General features: G+C 44.5%; 1 protein-coding gene across 2 annotated transcripts in view; it reads left to right on the top strand.

The window, feature by feature from the left end:
- Nucleotides 1-1075: 1075 nt before the first annotated feature.
- Nucleotides 1076-20250, top strand: part of LOC126519634 (angio-associated migratory cell protein) — a 54251-nt gene continuing 35076 nt past the window's right edge. Inside the window, exon 1 of one of the 2 annotated variants that reach the window (XM_050168997.3) lies at nucleotides 1076-1273. The gene's annotated coding sequence lies outside the window, so the exon portion shown is untranslated. Of the gene's footprint in view, nucleotides 1274-11889; nucleotides 11984-20250 lie in introns of those variants that run through there. The other variant, XM_072285110.1, reaches the window with a different exon arrangement.

The following is a 20250-nucleotide window of genomic DNA, read 5'->3' as shown; positions in this document are numbered from 1 at the left end:
CGTCACACGACATCAACAACATGACCACACTAGCGACACACAAAGCAGCACCACCAAAATGAGCAGAAGCGAAACCAGAAATGGTATAAGTGACGAAAGACGCGATCGTAGCGCCACTAGTTCGCGTGACCCCCATTTCGGTCACCTCCCGAGCGGAGATATTAAACTGAAATATGTCTAAGAACGTTTGTAAACGCATAAACAAGCATTAGAATACCATTTAATCATTTAATAATACAGACAGCTGATAATGAAAAATACTGAGAATGATGAACTACAAAAAGGAAATATCACTGATTTCCGAAACCAATGCAATTTAGTTTCGGTTTCACAATTTGAGGGTAAGGCATTTAGAGGGACGGTATATGTGTCTGCGAGGCTCGTGTTGGCTGGTGTTGTAAGAGGCTTCGTCTAAAACGTGAATATGGCTACGCAAATAACAGGTTCTCAAAGTAAAATCTTGACAAAATGTTTCCATTCACGCATATTACATCTTTACTCACCTACAATGCATCACCAAGAGAAGAAAAGCAAGAACAGACAACCAACTGTTTTAAAGCGAGCGCGAACCTTCTGCTCTGTCCTCCAACTTTAGCGAACTGCTGATACATTTCACGTAACATATAGTCCTACACGCAAAAACAAGTTCTCATACTTAAATAAAGCATGTTTTTGCGTAATAATAAAGATAAAACAACTTTTTACGTGCTGTTTTAGTAGAAAATGATTCATTGTGACAGACGGAACGGTACTTGTCAAGCGCGTCTTCAAGGTGTCCTGTCTCTTCGAGAACGATGCCAATCCGAAGTCACAATATACTGGCCTTCCCATGCATACCACAGCGCAGCAGCGCCAGATTTCCCTCTAGGTAATGTAGTGAGAAATTCTATGGGGTTAGGGTTCAAAAACTCGCTCTAACACCCAAACTAATCGTGATAGGGACATACTGTTTTTTGCAACATGTAGCTAAATGTTTGGATATCTTAAATATTAAAACAAAAATCTAATATTTACAAAAGAAATCGAGTTTTGAGTGTGGCCTCCCACCTCAGACTGACCGTGGTGGCCAATGTTGGTGGCATGGCAACATTGTGCTGCTCATGGCGCCTGCCATTCTATCGTACGTGGAGGAAGGAAAACTGGCGCCGTATTTGCCGACAGCGCGCGGTGTTTAGTTGCCGCGCAATGATAGCTTCAAACAAGCAGAGAAGTCCGATAACCGATTGACGCCCATATTTTTGTGACCTGTTCGCGATCTGAAGGACAAAGTCAAGTAAGCGCATGATTCTACAGCGGTTGCAATATCGAACGCGCAATGGTTAGGGCGAGTCACGCCTGCACGCACGGCTCCGTGTGAGCGACCACTGCGAGGCAGCTGCGGTGCAGATGGCGGCCCTAGTGTTTTGTGTGATGTTGTAGTTGACTCGGGCGCCGCCGCTGGGCAAGAATGGAAAATAGTTCGTTTCAGAATATGGCTATTAGGCCTGTATTACCATATTGTAATGCCGGTGTCTCACGGCCACTTTCGATCACGATTGGCTCCTTCCTGCAGCTTGCTTTAAAGTGTCAATCGTGACAGAAATTCCGTCCTGATCGGGCGATCGCGATTGGAAGTGCTCTATGTGACACCCGTGCAAAATTCCATTTCCATACTTGGTACCGGAACAGCGACACAACGGCGGCTTCCGACCGACGTAGAGCGGATGGAAGGTGAAAGGGTTCCTTAGAAAATCCGTGTCCTTTACGAGAGGCCAACCGTGGAATGACTGTGCAGTACAAAAGTGCACTACGTATCATGTATGGATTGCCATATGTGCTGCGCTTTCAGGGTTGCTAGAAGTACCGAAGTTGGGCGAGTTGGTATGCATTCGTATTTCAATATCGTTTCAATCAGCACTAAAAAGGGTATATGTTTTGTTCTTGTATATTGGACAAACTGGGAGATGTGTTAATAAGAGGTTGACACAACACAAGTATTCGCTAAAGGCCTCGTATGAGCATTTGCTGGCCCATTGCAAAAAATGTGGTTGCGCCCCCGTTTTCTGTAATAGGCTACCTTCAGTGGTCAGGCGGTGCGGCAATGAATGGATGGATGTTATACTGCAGGCGAAAGTCGCCGATTTGGTCAAGGTGGAAGCCGTCCAGGCCGCGTAATTAGTAAGGACCGTGGCCGAGCTTGGAGAAGAGAAGGAAAGGAGCGCAGAGCTGGAAAGGCGGCTCGATGCGCTTGAGACGCGGGCAGCGGAGAATGATAGGTGGGGACATCAAGCCGGTGGCAAAAGCCCAGAAAGTAGGGTAGACCCGACAGGCGAAGTGGCAGGCAGGGTGGCAGAGCAAGCGGTCGTCTGCTCGCCACCAATGAATCGGCATAGTTATAGTGAAGCAGTGCAACACGCTCCGTGTGAGGCGACACTGCAGCCACAGGGGCGCCAGTGGGCGCGAAGAGAGGAGGGGAACAAGCTAACCCCAAAGAATGAAGTCATAGTCAATGAGAAGAGGCAGCATAATCTGGAAGTTAGGAGGGAGGAAGGGAATATCCTAGTACTTATCGGTGGTGACTCAAATATAAGAAGGTGCAAAAGAGCTATAATGGAGCGTGCAAAGGGTGATAAGCGGGTAGCAGTCGGGGTGTTCCCAGGCAGGACAATGGACTCAGTACTGAGGGAGATAAAAAGCGAACTTTCTAAGAATGTTGCAGAGCGCAATTTGGTAGTCGTAGCGGCGGGGCTAAATGATGTCCTGAATGAAGCCGCAAAAGTAGTGGAAAGATTAGCAGAGCGAGTTGATGATTTAAGGGCGATAGCACAGCAAGTACAGATCGTGGTATACACAGTGCCAGAGGTGCAGGGACGGAACGAAGAAATTACCAAGGATGTTGTGGCTGTTAATCGAGACATAACAAAGGTAAGCAAGGAGAAAGGCTTTGAAGTGGCAGACATAAACAGAGAAGTGCATGGAGCAGGCTTTGGCGGAGGCTTTACACGAAATGGCATCCACTTTAATGGAAGGCTAGGAGCCGAGATCGGTCAGTGCCTGGCAGGCGGGGCAGTAGCTTTTTTAGGGGGTCCACTGCGTCTCGAGGCATAGGGGTAGGTAGAAACAATGTAGAAAGTGCAACAATAGAGGCAGACGCCAATAAAATTACCACTAGGACGTCCAGGACGAAAACTACAAAAAAGAAATTTAAGACCAGGATCAGGTACATAAACATGCAAGGCGGTAGAAAGAGAGCGAAGTGGTTAGGAATAGAACAGCAGTTGAAGGACAAACAAGTAGGTGTATACGCGCTATGCGAAACACATTTCAGGGATCTAGAAGACCCACCGTTTATTAAAGGCTACGTCTGGGAAGGGAGCAACAGAACAGCAACGGCGAGGAAGGGAAGAGGAGTAGGTATGCTGATACATCAAGGAACAAATTGGCATAGAATAAAGTCGACTTGCAAAGAACATGTCTGGCTATCAGGTACAATCGCCAGTAAAAAGACATGGCTAGGAGTAGTTTATTTAGGGACAAGGGACAAATTCAAGCAAGAGAACAAGGATCTAGTGAAGTGTCTCGATGACAATAGAAAGCAGTTTGGACAAGGTGCCGATATTTGTCTGCTGAGTGATATGGATCTAGGATCTGGATGGATACACAGAGAATACACTAAATGTGAGGGACAAATCACATGGGAATCCCGTAACAGACAAACAACCATTGACAACTGCTTAATGTCGCAGGGGTTGTATAGCAAGCTCGCAATAATGGAAATAGAAGAGGGGAAGTACGGCCTCGGAAGTGATCATAAGTGTATTAGTCTACAATTGGGAGCCCTGCTCCAAAGAGAAATGCAGGGAAGTCAAGAAGAGTCAACTCCTCTATGAACTCTGAGTAGACGACATATCAAGTTGCGTCTGGCTCTCCCGCTCCTCTCCTGCAGGTCTGCCGCCGCCCCGTCTCAAGACACTCTACTCTCTGTACCTCCATGTAACCACACCCATTCCTGTGTACTCCATGCTTAATAAACCCAGTTAACCTCCGTTAACAAAAGTCCAGTGTTCTATCGTCCTCTATACGAGACGTAACGAAACATGGTGTCAGAAGTGAACTAGTTCTAAGATCAGCGCATCGCAATGGACAAGATTCCTGCACCTGCGAAATTCGACTCTAGAGGAAACGCTGCGGAACAATGGCGAGCCTTCGAGCAGAGCTTCACGCTGTGCCTCAAAGCAACTAACACAGCGAGAGCACCATCTGACTGGCAAGTAGCACTTCTTTTGACCGTCGGTGGTTCTTCACTGCTTGATATCTACAACACTTTGGACTTCGGGGGATCGACTGAGGAAAGACCAAACCCAGAATTTAACTACGCATATGTCATCAGCCTCCTCGACGCGCATTTCTTACCGAAGCACAACGAGCTGTACTCGCGATACGTCTTCCGAACTCGCATGCAACGGGAGGAAGAGCAGTTCAACAACTTCGTAACAGACTTGAAGCTCAAGGCGCGCGATTGTGGATTCAGAAACGAAAGAGAAAAAAATTATCCGCGACCAGATCGTCTGTGGTATCTATGACGAAAAGGCCCGTGCAGACATTCTCAAGTTAGAAGATCCGACCCTAGAGAAGGTTGAAAAGGTGTGTCGAGCACACGAAGCCACGAAAATTCAAATGAAGGCATATAAAGAGGCTACTCCATCAAGCAGCGAGACAGTGCACACAGTGAAGAAATTCGTCCATCGCACCAATGCCAACTCGAAAAGCGTGAAAGGAAAACCACAAAAAGCTAGCGTACCAAAATGCAGGTATTGCGGTGGTAGCCACGACCGCAAGAGAGAAACATGCCCAGCTTGGAAGCAAACATGCAGCAAGTGCAAAAAACGAAATCACTTTGCGGCAGTTTGTAAAAGCAGCAAGGTAATTGCTGGCCTGGCAGTAGATAGTGAGGACGAAAACATACTGGCAGTTCAAAGCCACAAACTAAGCTCAGTTCACACGTCTCTGAGAGTGAACGGAACACAAGTAAAGTTTCAAGTGGACAGCAGTGCAGCTGTTGACGTCATCCCGGCTAGACACGTCAGGCAACAGCAAATACAACCGTGCACAACAACACTGCGAATGTGGAATGGCAGCAAAGTTCACTGTTCAGGCAAGGTGCAGCTAGATGTTACAACCGCAAACGGACAGAGACATTCTGTGGAATTCATAGTGGTTAAAGATGACTTCACTCCTGTCATCGGAAGATCGACAGCTGAGAAAATGGGTCTGATAACCATAGACTGTAACCTTGTGGCTGGAATCGACGAAATTCCAGAACAAAATTTCACTCATCACATAGTGGAAAATACCCAGATGTTTTTGGTGACACTCTAGGAACACTCCCGGGGAAAGTACACTTGGTGACCAAGCCAGATATGCTTCCGAAAGCGATAACAAGTTGCAGAGTGCCTATCAGCATTAAACCGCAATTAGAACAAACATTGGCAAGTCTGGAAAAAAGAGGTGTCATTAAAAGTGTAGCAGAGCCAACGCAGTGGGTGAGCAGATTGGTTGTCGCAACCAAGAAAAATGGTGAAATGCGAATATGCATTGACCCACAAGCACTGAACGAGGCTCTCGAACGAGAACGTCACACATTGCCCATCCTCGATGATGTGCTACCCGATCTTGCCAAAGCAAAAATCTTCTCAAAGCTAGACTTGCGGGAAGGCTACTGGCAATGTTCTCTCGATAATGAGTCAAGCTTTATGACCACATTTCAAACACCAAAAGGTCGTTATCGATGGCTCCGCCTGCCCTTTGGACTTGCGGTAAGCAGCGAAATTTTTCAGAAAAGACTTCAAGTGGCACTTGAAGGACTTAGCGGAGTTCTCTGCGTTGCAGACGACATTCTTGTCTATGGAGTGGGCGAAAATGAAAAAGATGCTGTCAAAGATCATGACAAGAAATTAGCGAGTCTACTTCAGAGATGCCGACAAATCGGAAGTCGTCTCAACAACAAAAAAAAAAACTCAGCTCAGAGCCTCATCAACTGTCTTCCTGGGACACCTGCTGACAAAAGAAGGGCTAAAAGTTGATCCAAATAAAGTCAAGGCAATTGAACAAATGCCAAAGCCAGTCGACGTCCAGGGAATACAACGCTTCTGCGGAATGATCAACTATCTCTCCAGATTCTTGCCGAAAATCTCGCGTGTATTAGAGCCATTGAGGAAGCTCACTGTCAAGGATACACCATGGCACTGGGGAAAACCGCAAGAAGCATTTCAAAAGGCAAAAGACGCTGTGACAAGAGCTCCAATTCTGGCCTACTTCGACTCACGAAAGCAGTTAGAAATTCAGTGTGATGCAAGCGATCTTGGACTCGAAGCAGCTCTTCTTCAAGACGGACAACCAATCTCGTTCGCCAGCAGAGCACTTACACCGACAGAAAGCCGCTATGCACAAATTGAAAAGGAAATGTTGGCTATGGTCTTCGCACTAAACAAGTTCCACCAGTACACATTCGTAAGAGAAACAGATCATCAGCGATCACAAGCCACTACAAGCGATCCTGAAGAAACGATTGGATCAAGTTCCAAGACGACTACAAGGCATGATTCTTCAGACGCAAAGATACAACATTGTCATCGAGCACAGACCAGGCAAAGAATTACTTTTGGCTGATGCGATGTCACGTGCATTCCTTCCCAATGAAAGCAATGAACAAGAACTTGAAAGCATCGTCTTGCACTACCTTCCTGTGAGAAAAGAAATCCTGGAAAAGATTCGGTCTGCGACTGAGAGAGATGAATCACTGCAAAGGTTGAAAGCCATCATCTTGTCAGGTTGGCCACAAGATAAGCGTCAACTACCCCGAGACACGCGCATGTACTTCACATACAGAGATGAGCTTACAGTTGAAGACAACCTCATTTCGAGGGGATTACGTCTAATCGTACCAGTTTCTCTGAGAGGTGAGATCAAAGCAACGCTTCACTCATCACATCTTGGGATTGAGAGCTGTCTAAGACGCGCTCGTGAATGTGTCTTTTGGCCAGGAATGAATGCAGAATTAAAAGACCTCATCGCAGGCTGCGAAGTGTGTCAAAAGCACGCGCACTCCCAGCAACGAGAAACTCTCTCTCCTCACCCAGAACCAAGCTATCCATGGGAGCGAGTTGGATGCGACATTTTCGAATTGAACGGAAATAACTTCTTGATCACAGTGGATTACTACAGCAACTTTTGGGAAGTGAACCAACTGAAATCAATGAGCTCCACTCAAGTAATACTCAAACTAAGGTCTCACTTTGCAAGACACGGAATACCAAGAATCCTGATAAGCGACAACGGACCACAATTCACCAGCGAGGAATTCGACAACTTTTCGAAAAGCTGGAACTTCGAACATAAAACGTCAAGCCCAGGATACCCGCGTTCCAATGGAATGGCTGAATCAGCCGTAAAGACGGCAAAAATGCTGCTCAAGAAAGCAGAAGACAGCCACTCAGATCTACAAATGGCGTTTCTTGATTACAGAAACACTCCGCTGCAAGGACTCAACGCTAGTCCAATGCAATTACTCATGAGTCGCCGCACTAGAACGACTTTGCCAACACCATCGGAGCTACTGCAACCTAAAGCAGTCGACATGAGCGAGAAAATAAAGGCGAAAAGGCAAAAAGCAACGCTGTACTACAACAGACAAGTCAAGGATTTGCCGAGCCTAAGCGAAGGTTAAAGTGTCACAGTTCGACCACTGAAAGGCAGGACATGGGTCAAAGGTACAATAACTAGAAGAATTGACGAAAGGTCGTATGAAGTTCAAGTTGGTGAAAGCGTGCTGCAAAGGAACCGAGTATTTATCAGACCAAGCTCTTCTGCGACTGCCGACAAAAGCCAACAAGAACAGCCTGACACTACACCGCAAGCAGAAGAGGATACCAGCGCGACAAATCAGGCAAACCGCACCACCATCAGACCTCAAAGAAACACAAGACTTCCCAAGAGGTTTGAGGATTTTGTCGTCGGTTGAAAGGTTATCACCAAAAAATGAAGGATGTTACAAGAAGGCTCAAGAGATGGCGCCACCATCCCGCACGTGCTGGCCGTGCGCCCCTTCTGAAACCTCCGCTCCCACCGTCGCCGCGGCAGCCCTCCTCCTCTATGAACTCTGAGCAGACGACGTATCAAGTTGCGTCTGGCTCTCCCGCTCCTCTCCTGCAGGTCAGCCGCCGCCCCGTCTCAAGACACTCTACTCTCTGTACCTCCATGTAACCACACCCATTCCTGTGTACTCCATGCTTAATAAACCCAGTTAACCTCTGTTAACAAAAGTCCAGTGTTCTATCGTCCTCTATACGAGACATGACGAAACAGTTGTTTCAAACCCGTCGACAGGCCATTTGCTCGAGCATATAGGCGTCTGCGCTTCTGCACCACGGTGCCTGTCCACACGATTGACCGAGTGTCTTGCCGTCACCCATGTCACGTCCAGGAAAAAAGATCTTTCGGCCTTCCGCCCGGTAGCACTCCACGTCACAAAGGTAGCGATTCAGCTATGTCATCCCGGTCGATAAGCAGCGAATTGCGGCTCCTCTTCTCGTGCTTGAATCCGACCTCAACAAGCAGGCGACGTACAGTACACCACTTCAGTGATGAGAGATCCATACGCTTCGAGAACTCGTTAGTTATCTTCTCGACCGTCAGTATCTCGTTGCGGCGAAAGAAATCGTGCACACATGACCTCAGCGCGCACAATGTGAAGCTGGCATACTTCGTGCTGCGTCTTCTTTTCTCCGCATTTCGTGGGCACTTTCGCGAGGACCACAGTTTGCCACCCGAAATATGCGATGCTTTGTCCTCCCTCCTCACTTTGAACACTGCTTTCACTGACACCGAGCATCTCGGCGACAAACTTGGTCGTGGCCTCCACGCTGTGTTCAGGCTCCCTGTTACGCCAATACGTGTAGCAGTGGAGGATCATATTGCGTGAATCGCGGTTCAGAATGTGGTCACTCTTGTTCTTGTCAAGGTTCCTTGGTGGTGTGGACATCGAGGCGACACAAGGCTCGTTCGGCAACAAAGAATCGCATTCCGATGTCACCTCGTTAGGCTCCATGTCGGAAAACTCGCACGGAATGCCTTGCACGAACTGGCAAGATTTCAGGCTCGCAAAAAAAAAAAAAAAAAGGAAAAAAATTGTGAAACACAAAACCAAAAAATGTAAATTTTATGCTATTTAACACCATGAGTGTTTATTTAATACGATGAATGAAGCATTTTGTACCTTTCCTGCCTCGAGTATTCACGCCCCAGGTTTGTAATGGTTGCGATAAATGCATTGTTTTATATAAGTACTTGTCCAATAGCAATTCATTTTAAGCTCGGAAAAAGAGTAGTAAATGTGCCGTCTACATGTAAACAAGCGCAAAAGCCATGGAGAGCTGCTCTTTCTACTTTTGTCACTTGCAATGAAGCGAAAGAGCAGACGACAGGAAGTGTTGTGGAAGGCATGGGGTTATTTCTTTTGTCAAGATCTGGCATGTGCTGTAGCACATGAGAGCTCTACTAAACTGCTAAACTCTACTAAAGTCTGTTTATACCGACAATTGGGCGTTTCAGAAGCACGATTTTTTTAGCGGGATTATTTTAGTCGCGGAGGCAATCGGCTGTTGCGCTTCGGTTGTCTGGGCGGGGCCCGCGGGTCCTCCCCTTTTTTCTAAAGTTGTATCCGACTATAGGAAGCTAACCAGTAAGTATGCCAGACACGAGGATGGAGAAACACAGAGCATTAAACGACAGGTTAAAAACATGGAAGGTAAAAATTAAATAAATTTAATGGAAAAGAAGCATAGTGTTGAACTATATCGTTAAAGTTAAATATTACATTAAGTAACATTATAAAATGGTGTAGCAACAATTACTTAGTTCTTAATGCTCTAAAAACAAAATTTATGTTATTCAAAAGTGCTCAAAGGGCCTTAATTTCTATTCCTGAAGTAAAGCTTGGAAGTCATTCAATTCCCTTTAGCACCGATGTCACTTTTCTTGGCATACATCTTGACCCCAACCTTACATTTCGCTGTCACTTCCAACATATCAAGCACAAGATATACGTTCATTAATCAAAGCTCGTCCTTCTTATTTCTCGGGAGGCTCTGTTAGCGCTGCATTATATGTTTATTCATAGTCACATTAATTATGGCATTGTTTCATGGGGCAACACGTGCGCTTATCACTTATCATCAATTCAACATATCCAAAATCAGTCAATATGCGTTATCATGTCTAGCTCCATGCAATCCAATGTCTCATTGTTACTTCACGCGTATAATGTCTTGCCTATTAATAATTTCTTCCATTTTAACATACTCGTCTTACTCCAGAAGTTGCTTTATGATAACCTTACGTTTCCGTTCATTGCAGTTGACCTTTTGCAGAATAAAAATATAACCAGATTTGCGGCTAATAACAATTTCTTGTTAACCATGGTTCATACCAATTATGGCAAAAAAACATCTTCCTTCACTGCAATTTCTCTTTGGAATAAATTACCATCAACTATAAAATCTTGTACTTCTCTTGAAATCTTTAAAAATCACCTTAAACATCATTTCCTGCGATAACTTAACTACGATCTGGTGGTGTACCTTTGACTTTTCTCTCACATGTCATTTCTTGTATTCGTCCATGCTTTTTTCCGACTTTCTTTTATAATGTTTTTTTTTCGTGTTTGATTGTAAATGACATGTCTAATGATGTATTTGATCTGTAGATGTTGTTTATAATAACGCTAATTTGCTGACTGTTGATATCACCATCAATGTTATTATTAACCGAGAGTCCCACTACAGTTCTTTCACTTTGGGACCCTCATCTGTATATTTGTCATGTTGTAATTACTTCTTTTTTTGGAACCAATAAATCTGAATCTGATACTGGAAACAGCAGATCAGGAAGGAAGCGTTTTATGATAACTCAAGAGGCAGTGCTCTACTCTTTATGCATATCATATCGACCGCAAATAAAGACGGGGATAGAGGGAGAGAACACATTTACAGCACGGGCAGTAACTTTCAACTGTTTTATTCACGGCAGCCCATGGGCATATATAGGCATATAGAACATGTGCTGATCGCACCAAACAAGAACACTCATCAGCCTAGCGTGGCAACCAATTATCAAAAAAATCTATTTCCGATTGAAACAATCTAATAGAGGTGTCACTAACACAGTCTTGGCCTTTCCTTTTTATGTGATCAGCCTCCATCAGTTCGCGTGCAGTCTGGTCATGGCTTCTCCCCAGAATCTTTATCTCCTTAAACAGAGGTGCACAGCGACAGGCATTGCAGTGCGCAGGCAAGTGTGCCAATTCATCTTTCGTTAACTTTTGTTCGTGTTCCCTGGATCGATCATTCAGGCACCGTCCTGTCTGCCCTATGTAGGACTCCCACCTGCGGCAAGTTGTTTTTTCATCCACTTTAATTTCCATTAATTTATCGTTTCTTTAATTTATTAAGCACAAGTAATTTCCCCTATGTTGGCCTTCGTGTCAGTGTTTGTTGGCTTCTTATGATATGACTAATAAAAATCGGGCCCCTTGGTTAACCCCCTTCTCGCTATGTAGGACTTGCCACACACCTGGGGGATTTCGTACACAACTCCTACATTGCATTTTGCATACGGCTTGGTGTGGTTCTTGCCATAGCCTTGCCTTCCTTTAGGATCACGGGAGGTGCGGGGGCAGAGCCACGCCAGCTTAAGAGGGGCTGAAAAGACAAGGGGGACTCCAAACCTGCCTGCCACCTTCCTTAAATTGTGAGTGACCCTGTGAATATACGGCACCACTTCAGGTCTTACGGCCATAGTAGTCGTCCTCACCCTTGCTTTGCTCCCAGATCCTTTTACCTTCTGCAGGAGGGTTTCCACCACTGGCGTTATCGAGTCAGAGAACCCTGTTGTCTTAAGACGGGAAATCTGATTGTCAAAGGCAAGCTGCTCTACTCTTTGAAGCTAGGTAAGAATGTCTTAGAATGTGGAGCTATAAAAAGAACTTTAACGAAGAAGAAGACGCATGTACTGTGTGTGGTAAATCTCTAGAAACAATAGAACACCTCATACTAAAATGTGATGGCATCCATCCCGATGTCGGTGCAGGCACAGTCACGCTTCTTGATAACAATAGTCATGTAGATAAATATGCGGCGGAAATTAGCAAGAGGCGATTAGAGGATTGGTGGCTCAAAAGCAGAGAAGTGACATAAGGTTATTTAAATAAAGTGGCGAATTTGAATAACAACACAGTTAAACAAAAATAAATAGCTGAGCATGGTGGCAACTGCCATCACCCCATTTCAAAGGGGACGCTCCTACCTTCCATCCATCCATCCATGAGCGTCCCCTTGGGAACGGGGCGGTGGGTTGCGCCACCAAACACTTGCTACTATTATACTGCCAAATAGTGTACCTAGGCTAAATAAGAAAACTACTATGAACTCTCACGACCAAGTTTTCTGACCCCCTATTGCGAACTTTGCTTTTGTACATCTCTGTCTTACATCTTATCTCTATTGTGGACATGTTTACTTTTCCACTGCTCTTGCTGAACCCAAGGGCTTCAAGGAGGCCAGTGGTGCCCAAATCGACTGCTCGGCAGATGTCTTCACATTGTAATAAAACATGCTCCATCGTTTCCCTAGCTTTACCACAGCAAGCACGTGCTTCTTCTTTCTTATATCTCGCTTTATAGGTGCGTGTTCTAAGGCATCCCGATCTCGCTTCGAAAAGTGATGAGCTTCCCTTTGAGTTATCATAAATGGTTTCTTTCCTGATTTCGTTTTTTCCTCTTAAGTAGTTACTCATGGCAGGTTTCTTTTCCATTGCCGCCACCCATGAGATTAATTCAGCCTCTCTGACTTTCCGCTTGACCTTCCTTGTTGCTGTGTTGCCCAACCCACAGGCCGCATACTTGCTGGTAAGCTTCCTAGTTCTTTTCCTCCACTGTGAATCAATGTATTTCCTGTACAGATACATCAACACTCTCCCAGCCCCAATGGCTCAGCCGTCAGCGCCACCGTGTCAGTTCCGTGAAACAGCGTGGTGGCCACTGCTATGGAGGCATGATTTTTCGGCGCTCATTTGAAATTTATCAGTCGTTCTAAATTGCGGTTTTAATGCAATCAAAAATATTGAGGCCCATTTTGGAACAGCGACGCTTGAGGAAGGATGTCAAATTTATGACTACAACCATGTATATTGGGTCAAAGAAGTAAACAGCACGGACATCGCAGCAAGGTGCCTAAATTATATTATGGGGTTTTGGGTGCCAGAACCACTATCTGATTATGAGGCACACCGTAGTTGGGGACTCTGTAATAATTTGGACCACCTGGGGTTCTTTAATGTAGACCAAAATGTAAGTACATGGGTGTTTTCGCATTTTTCCCCCATCGAAATTTGGCCGCCATGGCCGGGATGTGAACCTGCGACCTCGTGCTTAGCAGCCCAATACTATAGCCACTAAAACCACTGCAGGTCGCGAAGTGTTTGTCACAACAAAGTGAGCATGCTTACAACGTCGAACTCGTAAGTTAACAAATAATTATTTTGTCACTTAAGTGAGCAAATACGGCCGTGGACGTTTTTCAAGTCATTTGTCGCTTCATTACTTGGAGCGTGCCTTGCACCTCACAGTTGTAGGGGTTTTGGCAAAATGGTATGTAAGTTCTTTTTTCTCCATTGACAAAGTGCCTCGAACATATTCTAGTCTTGTCGTTCAGGCTCGAATGTGAGAGGGCATTACCACTGAAGCATAATAGAGAGCAATCAGCTGAGACTAAACAATGTGAAGACTGAAGAAATATGTGTTAGCGTGCGTGAAAGAAATGCTAATGTTCAAATGCTTGACGTGTGCTGCGGTGACTGCAACCTTAGTTCTGTTGTTCTAAGTGCGAGAAAACATTGGCACGAATGAGCCCAGTTCCAGCAGTCGCATCTTGATCTTAGTACAGGAAGAAGCACAGTGTGTACAAAGCTCCAGCACGGAGCGCTTACCAAGCTAGATTGGACACGTAACAATCACTGCGTGTTTGTTTTGGAGCAAGACGAGCTAAACAACTATGTAAACTAATTTACAACAGCGGGAATCAGTTCATGCGTTTTTTTTTATATATAGAATACTGTCAATTATTATGTCAATGGGATTATTACAGGAGTTAGCAACATGTCGCAATTCATCAATGAACGGTACTAAAAGAACTATAGAAAAAGAGCACATAATGATTGGAGACTATACAACAATAGCAGTAGTACATTCATACATAATAATACACACATCGAAGCCATTGTACATCAACCAGCAGGGAAACTAAAAAAAAAAGGCAGAGTAGAAAGCATCATTCAGATACAAAATGCACAGAACAAAAAGTGTAGGCAAGTGCTTTCCTATTACAACCTGAAGTGGCATGGATTGCATGACGAAAGCAAATTAATTATAGGCTAATACAGCATGCTCATAAATTTTTCTAGATTTGGCTGCTGTGTTGCGACTGCATCCAGTGTATTCCATTCATGAATTGAGCGTGGGAAGAAAGAATAGCGAAAAGTATTATTAATAAATGTATATTCTACAAGTTCCCATGCATGCCTTGTTCTAGTCGGTCTAGTATCACGAAATTTCAAGTAAGAGTCAAGAGTTTATACGGAATGATTTATGCAATATTTGGTAGATAAATTTGAGCCAAAAAAGCTTTGTGCGACTTTCAAGGGTAGCTAGACCACCAAGCTGTAACAGAGCAGTAGGTCAGTCAAGGCATCCATATCTGTTACAGATAAAATGCACCGCTTACCGCTGCACCCTTTCCAAAATTGCGATATTGTTTGCAGTGTGAGGGAACCACACAGTATTGGCGTGTTCTAAGACTGGGTGGACAAAAGTGACGTATGCAAGAAGCTTTGTTTCCTGTGTAGAACATGACAAGGCCCGTTTAATGAAGAATAGTTTGTTTAATGCTTTTTTTTGACACTGGCATTAATGGCATTAATCAAAGCCACCACTGCCGCCGTTATGATTACCTCGCCGCCGTCGTAAACACTAGGCTTAGCGGCTTCAACGTTCATTATTACGCTTCTTGCCGTTTGGCGCCGTGTTTTTCATTGAAAGAATTCGCCGCTGTAAGCAATGGCACCGACTCCGTCTTTGTGGACCTCGAATGGCTTCGAAGCTCGGAAAGTACGACGCATTGCACAATGCCAGTTCCCAAAAGTCAGCTTTGCCTCAATACAGAAGTGTTACGCGGTGAAGCATAGCAAGCGTGGGAAGGGGCAATTGTCACGGTACACAGTATCTATTCCTTAATTATACACGCGTCCATCCGCCATCTCCTATCAGAATACGCGCACCGATATGTCTAATAAGCGTACTGGTAGGCCTTTTCGGATGTGCCTGTTGCGATTTGAGCCTTTAATGGCAGTAAAAGACATGCATTCATTTTTTCGGACTGCCCGATTTTTCGCACGTTCTCGCGGCCCTTAGGGAGTCAGAAAAATCGGACGTTGACTGTACAGCTGACGAAGAGGATGCTTCAAATAGTCCGTGGGGTGAACGCGTAGCGGAAGGACGACGAGAACAGAATGGACCTATGCATTGAAGAATGAATGGGAAAGGAAGCCTGCCACCACTTTTTTCAAGGAACTTGAGCTCAAAAAACAAAGTGTTGGCTGACGCCGGAATGCAAATGTCCCTCATCCAAACCGAAAGAAACTCTTTAAAGCAGTGAAACGCAACACTCAGGCGTTGTGCACGGGCTGAGAGTATGTCAGGAGAGTTGAGGTTGACACACCAGCTGTTGAGAATCTCATTTGTGACTAAGTTCGGGCCTCACACCAATGAGCTTGCTATAAATTGATAAAAGTAGCTCATATCACCTTCAGTCATGGCGGCCACATTTGTAGACGAACCTATTTTTGCCATTTCTGTGCAGTGGTAGCAAGGAATAGAGCATGAACATTAAGCTTATGGCAACTTGAACATCCTGATAACCTAAATTATTTCCATTTTGCTTCTGAGTGATATGTATCGTTACAGAGTATTGCTTTGGTAAAGGCACTATCATGTTTTATGGGACACTTGATGTGGGGCATGTCTTTGGCCAACCTCCTATATGAACACAACAATCAAACCCCGGCCCTCAGTCCCCAGCAGCTGCGAAGGAACTGACCACGGCGGCGGTCAGACCTGCGACGCAGCAGAGGGTGCTAAGAATTCCTGGCTCCGGGCAGGCCGCCATTGGAATATGAACCTGGCTACCTTTAACGCTAGAACATTATCTAGTGAGGCAAGTCTAGCAGTGCTATTGGAGGAAATAGAGGGCAGTAAATGGGATATAATAGGGCTCAGTGAAGTTAGGAGGCAAAAAGAAGCATATACAGTGCTAAAAAGCGGGCACGCCCTTTGCTACCGGGGCTTAGCGCAGAAACGAGAACTAGGAGTCAGATTCCTGATTAATAAGAATATAGCTGGTAACATACAGGAACTCTATAGCATTAACGAGAGGGTGGCAGGTCTTGTTGTGAAACTTAATAAGAGGTACAAAATGAAGGTTGTACAGGTCTACGCCCCTACATCCAGTCATGATGACCAGGAAGTCGGAAGCTTCTATGAAGCCGTGGAATCGGCGATGGGTAGAGTGAAAACAAAATACACTATACTATTGGGCGACTTCAATGCCAAGGTAGGCAAGAAGCAGGCTGGAGACTAGGCAGTGGGGGAATATGGCATAAGCACTAGGATTAGCAGGGGAGAGTTATTAGTAGAGATTGCGGAACAGAATAATATGCTGATAATGAATACCTTCTTCCGCAAGCGGGATAGCCAAAAGTGGACGTGGAGGAGCGCGAATGGCGAGACTAGAAATGAAATAGACTTCATACTCTGCGCTAACCCTGGCATCATACAAGATGTGAACGTGCTCAGCAAGGTGCACTGCAGTGACCATAGGATGGTAAGAACTCGAATTAGCCTAGACTTGAGGAGGGAACGGAAGAAACTGGTACACAAGAAGCCGATCAATGAGTTAGCGGTAAGAGGGAAAATAGAGGAATTCCAGATCAAGCTGCAGAACAGGTATTCGGCCTTAAATCGGGAAGAGGACCTTAGTGTTGAAGATATGTACGACAATCTTATAAGCATGATGAAGGAGTGTGCAATAGAAGTCGGTGGCAACTCCGTTAGACAGGATGTCAGTAAGCTATCGCAGGAGACGAAAGATCTGATCAAGAAATGCCAATGTATGAAAGCCTCTAACCCTACAGCTCATGTAATGTCCCGCCAGGGACCCTTCAGGTTCAAATAAACAAACAGAATAGAACTGGCAGAACTTTCCAAGCCCTTGCTCCCTAAAACACCACACTTCATCATCGAACAAACGTAGCGTGATTGATTTTACAATATTCAAAATTTAAGTTACTCTGTAAATATAATGACTCATCATAATATGCTCAGAGTCATTCAATCACCTTGATTTGCTTTCAGTGGAGTTTCAAGCACCACCTATGTTTCACACATATATCGACAGTCAATCATAAATCGTGACTGAAGTGGATGTTCGAAAACATTTGTTTATGTATGCATCTTGTTTTTATTCGTATTTGAGAAGGTTCCGCTCTATTTGCAATGAGTTTTACCTTTCTTTTTCAAAGTTACTCGCTGTGCATTTTACTAACCCCACACTTCAGATTCTTTTTTTTAATAAAATAAATGATACTCCTTACTATTCAAACTGGATTAAGTCATTTTTTGGCATGCTTACTAGAGAGTGACAGCATGGGGCGACATGTGTCAGCCTGTCTTGACGTAAAACAGTTCTGTGTCACTCAGAGAATTTTGCAAAGGCACTGAGGGAAAACCTAGAAAACTCAGGGAATTTGGAAATGCCAACTTAGTAGACACCCTGATTAGTTTAGGGCATTGTGTTTCTGCATTTATACTGAAAAAAAGAAACTGTTAATTTCTTTTCTCATGTGGATGGTTATCACTCCCTCTCTAAGGTGCATGCCAGGTGTGTGTGTCTGCAAGAAGGCATCACTGCTCCCAACTCTTGAGGCGCCAGCTTGTGTGATCCCCTCAGCAATGTGTGCATAAAGCTGGCAGCAGATTGCCTGCGCTGTCAGGTGAAAGTTTGGTGTCAAAATTAATCCGGAGTGTGCCACTGTGCTGTCTCATGATGCAACTGTGATCATGTCAAGTACAGCCTCATAATTCAATTAAAGTTTACTATTTCTGCCATGATGCGATGTATCATGCGAGGCAGTGAATATGCTCAATGTTCTTAGAGGTTATGAAGTATGGTGCACTAACACACCTCAAGCAAACACCTCTCCCCGTGTGTGCTGTATATTACGCAGACAAACAGCAGTAGTGCACGTAAGGTAACAATTAACATCTAATCGCAATTCTTGTGTTGGACTAAATGTTGAAGAAATTAAACATTTGCCGTCAACATTACCGCTAATTATCGTTAATCAAAGCAAACAGCACAAAAAGCTTTGCTTATATAAGATTCCCACAGTGCGTGAAATCCAAATATTTTTTTTTATTTTTTTTTTTTTTCATCATCAAAGTTATTAGATTCTGGCTGCTTTGTGATGATCCTCTTGGATGCATGGCAGAAGGTTCGAAAGGCATCGCAGCTGAGGGTATGACGATGAGTCCTGTGGATGCATGCATGCTGAAAGTGCAGCTCCCAATAAAGGTTGCCAAGTTCTTTTGCATCAGTTAGCTCACACACGTGTTCATCTTGCACTTGCACATGTATGTCATGGTTAAAAGGTAAAAAACCCGGGGCACTTCGCCGACCAAATAAAGACTTAAAAGAAAACAAGACGTTTCGGCTCCCACACGGGAGCCTTGTTTACCTGTGAACAAGGCTCCCGTGTGGGAGCCGAAACGTCTTGTTTTCTTTTAAGTCTTTATTTGGTCGGCGAAGTGCCCCGGGTTTTTTACCTTTTAACCATGTTTCATCCCGACCAGACGGGCTTCCGTCAAACACTGAACTTCATGTATGTCATATGCATGTGTATGCTGGGTTAAAATGTGCCTCTAAACTCAATGCATATATCAAATAATTGTAAACATTGCTATCAATTAAAGTTCTGAAATGTGGCCTCCTTTTGCTTACAGATTGTCCATTTTTGCGATTAGGGATGTAGCAGTTTGGCTGCATAGTATTATCTTTTTCAGTGTTTCAATGTTGATTTTTATGGTTGCATCATGCATTGCAGTCAGGTAATGCCATTCAACCTCCACAGAAAATGATGGGAAGTGTGCAGTCTTTTCTGCTGTGGATTCAGCTTGTGGCTCTGCAAGTTTTATTTCACATCACTTCCCATTTCCTCAGTAGCTCAAGCTATCGCCATCACTGCGGAGAATTTCATGTGTGTTTTGATTTTATAGCTTCTTCACAAAGGTGTGGTGTTACTCCCATGGAACTTGAACTTGACCATTAGTAAATGAGCAGACCTATTTACTAGGAAAAACAACGTCTTTGCAAATGTAGGGTGGTTTGCAACATGGGCAGTGTTTCTAGTGATGAATTTACATTGTTGGTTCATTGCAATAGCGCATGTTGCGACAGGGTAGAAGCTTGTGGGTTGTCTTTTACGTTTATGTGGTGATAAATGTTTTGTGGAAGGTACATTCTGATTTCATGCATGAACAAACGCTGCTTTAGTTGTGCGGTGCAGTTTTGTCAGCAAGCACAGCCACAGTTGAATCAAGCACTGAGCTATGTGCTGAACTGAACTAGCACTTATGAGCATGAGTTCCTTGCTGGTTGAAGCACCGTTGAAGACATAGGTGCTAGTGCCATACTTTCATTTAGGGTAAGCGTTAGAAATTTCATGAATGCTGCTTAGTTGGTAACATTCGTTTTAGCTCCCCACTTAGCATTCTTTTTAGCTTCCCGCTTGCTTTGGACTACTTTGCTGTAGTGTTGCTGGCTCACAGCCAGTTGGGCAGCTACAACAGTGGTGTGGGGCAGTTCGTCACTTCAGTGACCTCAAACAGATGCTAAAGGTGCAAGGGTAATAAGTTGCGCCTGTTGGTTTTTGTTTAAATGCATATTTACTAGTGCAAAAAAACTAAACTGGCACAGGCTAAAGACATAAGGACGAGTGTCTGTCCCTTTCACCAAGCCCTGAACCATCCCTCGAATTTGGTGAAATAACATAGTCCGCAGGTAGTATAAGCTGCTGTTAACATCTCGGCCAAATTTCACTGTCGTACGC

The sequence above is a fragment of the Dermacentor andersoni genome, chromosome 10, assembly GCF_023375885.2.
Source record: "Dermacentor andersoni chromosome 10, qqDerAnde1_hic_scaffold, whole genome shotgun sequence".
Taxonomy (NCBI): Eukaryota; Metazoa; Arthropoda; class Arachnida; order Ixodida; family Ixodidae; genus Dermacentor; species Dermacentor andersoni.
This window is presented reverse-complemented; position numbering and strand designations above follow the sequence as displayed.